Here is a 3,304-nt window from a genome sequence, read left to right on the forward strand (position 1 = left end):
AGTCTTTTGTTCGGCACTATTCCTGCTAACACTTTGCAACCAAAAACCAAACCATACTCAACTGCCGTCGAGTTGGATCTGACTCATAGCGACGCTTCCTTGGGTTTCCAAGGCAGTATCATTATGGAAGTAGATTGCCCAACCTTCCTTCCGAGGAGTGGCTGGTGGGTTTGAACTGCCAGCCTTCTCGTAAGCAGTCAGATGCCTTAGGCACTATGCCGCCAGAGCTCCCAACACTTTGCAAGATTACATTAAATTTCCACTAAGTTTTCTAAACTAAATATTGATACTTAAGAATCTAATTATCTAGAGCCAAATACAGGATCTGAAGTTTGTCATCATTACCGTTCATAATGTGAAATTTGGCTCAGTGCTTTGACCTGTCAAGAACCTCTTTGAATCCATCCTTTCCATCCAGAAATGTAATCAGTCAATCAATATTGTTACCTTTATATACAACATAGTTACCATACCTGACAGAAAAAGGCCTCGGGATGGAGTCCTTCACCCATCACCAGAGACCTCAAGTCGAAGTATTCATCCAACTGCTTATAATCTCTTTCCTCTCCACAAACCCATCTCCATCCCAACTGTTCTACCCCGCAACAAGCTGTCAGGGAGGAAAAGCATTAAAGACTCTTCCAGGTTACTAAGTAGCTGGTTCAAGTGGCATGGACAAGGAACCGAGGGAAGGGGGGGAGGAAGTGGGTAAGACCCATGGGAGGTCCATGGCAGGGCAGGGTTCTGTGCAGCTACTCCACCCAGGCCCATCGTCCAGCACAGGTTGGGGAGGTACCAGGGCTGAGACTAATGGAAGCTGCTCTGGGGTTCTGTGATAAAACCACAGCCAAGCCTGTCGCTGTGGAATAGATCCCGACTCATAGCAACAACTTGGAACAGATGAGAATTGCCCCGTAGGGTTTCCAAGGCTGTAAATCTTTAGGGAAACAGAGTTCTCTGTCTTTCTCCCACTGAGCAGCTGGTGGGCTCAAACCACAGACCTTTTGGTTAGCAGCTGAATGCTTTAACCACTATCCACTAAAGCTCCTTTGCTGTGAGAAAGAGAGGGGAAATGGAAGCTGAAAGGTGGTCAATTAGTCCATCAACCTGGAGGGAGTCGGCAGAAGAGGACAGAGCTGGGGGGGGGGTCCCAAGCCAAGGGTGGATTAACCAATAAGCATATACTGGCAAGCAAGGTATGCACGGGCTTAATTGTGCTTACTTCCTAATCTGTAGTGAACAATCTCACCACGTCAAAGATGTGAAACCCCGGTTAGTAAGAAGCCTGTGTGTAGCCTGCTTATCGGGCAGTCCGTCCCTGGCGAGGAGAGAGGCAGGGGACAAGCAGGTTAACAGCATCTGGGGATACGGAGCCCAGAGCTGCACAGTCCGGTCCAGTGGCCACTAGCTGGCTCTGTAAGCGCATTGAAGCCCAACTAAAAGTTCAGTTCCTCAGTCGCAGTGGCCACATTTCCAGTGCTCAGTAGTCACGGGTGGCCGGTGGCTACTGTGTGGGAGCGCGAGGGACGACACCGCAGAAGAATCGTTGCAGAAAGTTCTGTGGAACAGTGCTGCTCGAGAGCGGTCTGGGTGCACTCAGGAAAGGCCAAGCCAGCTCGGCTGCCAGCTTCCACGTCTCCCTGTGCCTGCCTTTAAGACCCGCTCAAACATCAGCCCCTCCAGGGACGTGCCCCACCCTGGCTCTGTGCTGGGTGCTGCTGGCTGCACAGCGCGCCCAGAGTTACGCAGGTCTTAGCACTAACACGTGGGTCTGCCAAACCCGTTGCCATAGAGTCAATTCCGACTGTTGCCATAGAGTCAGTTCCGACTCACAGCAACCCTATGTGTTACAGAGTAATTCTCCATAGGGCTTTCTTGGTTGTAATCTCTACAGAAGCAGGTCTGAGGGCTTTCTTCCATGATACGCATCGGTGGGTTCAAACTGCCAACCTTCAGGTTAGTAGTCGGTGCAAGCTGTTTGGGCCTGTATGCATGGAGCTACATAAGGCTTACTTTGGCCATCCTAGAGCAGCTACCTGTCAATCTTTTACTAGGTGTGGCCACCTTCTGTCTGAGAAAGGCACCTTCCCTGACAGAACACTTAGTTTCGGGGCTAAGACATGGGACAGGCAGGAGGAGGAAGGGACCCCTGGTTCAGCCAGCCGGGTCTGCTGAATCCCTGCTGGTGATACTACCTCTGTAACTGTGAACAATTTCTAATAAAAGCTTTTGACCCACTGTCTACCAGCATTACATGGCCATCTTGCCAGCCAGTCAAGAAATTAAAATCAAGGTCTGATCTGCTTGATACACAACATCATCTTACCTGCGGGCCCTCACTAAATTTTCAGTCTGCTTTCTTTCCCTTTTAATTTCCTGTTGCAGAAGCTCTTAGAATTTCCAATAATATCGATAAGTTTTACCTTCTGAATCTCTCTCGCATCTGTCCGTTCCTTCAGTACCCTCATTTCTCTTCCCACCCTGCCCCTCTGTGCGCCAAGACTCTTACCTGAGCACGACAGTCTCCTCCCTAACATCCTCCCACGCCTCCCATTCAGTACACGGGCCAGGCTGCTTGGGCCGCTGATGGACTGAGTCAAGTTCTCCCCACAATATATGTTGTAAATTCCAACCTCTACGTGCCTGTGTTTATAATCCCAGTTGGGAATGGGTTGTCTTTGTTATGTAAATGGACAGGATTAGTGCAGGGTGCCTCTTGAGTCAGTTTCTTACAAGATTTGAAAGAAGATTAAGGAAGCAGAGGTGAGGGGCAGGAAGACGCCAAGCCACAGGAAGATGGCCCAGGAGCAGAAGCTCGAGACAAGGACCTGCGTCGTGAGGCAACCGAAGAAGCCTTGCCGTCGAGCTGGCACTCTGAACTTGGCTTTCTGGCCTCCTAAACGGAGAAATAAATCTGACTGTTAAAGGCACCCGCTTGTTTTCTGTCTCTACAGCAGCACGAGATGACGAAGACAGGCCTCAGTTACCTCTCCGGCTTCAGTTCTTTCCACTCCCTGATGCCAGACACACTCGGGCCCCACTGTTACGTGCTCAGAGCCAGGATGCCCCCTCATGTCTCTCTGCCATTGCACTTGCAGATCCTCTGTCTGAAATGCTGCCCCTTCTTCCCTGCTGAATTTTTGCACACGTGTGTGCACACACACACACACCCTCAAGGTCCAGTTTAAATCTCATCTCCACTGAGTAGCCTTTCCTGAGCCCTGAGACGGATTGAAGCGATCCATTTGCTCCGTCCCAAACACTGTGCAGGCCTTGGTCACAGCACGTCCTGTGTATGATAATC

Source organism: Orycteropus afer, unplaced genomic scaffold (assembly GCF_000298275.1).
Source record: "Orycteropus afer afer isolate SDZICR_OR568_19922 unplaced genomic scaffold, OryAfe1.0 scaffold00943, whole genome shotgun sequence".
NCBI lineage: Eukaryota > Metazoa > Chordata > Mammalia > Tubulidentata > Orycteropodidae > Orycteropus > Orycteropus afer.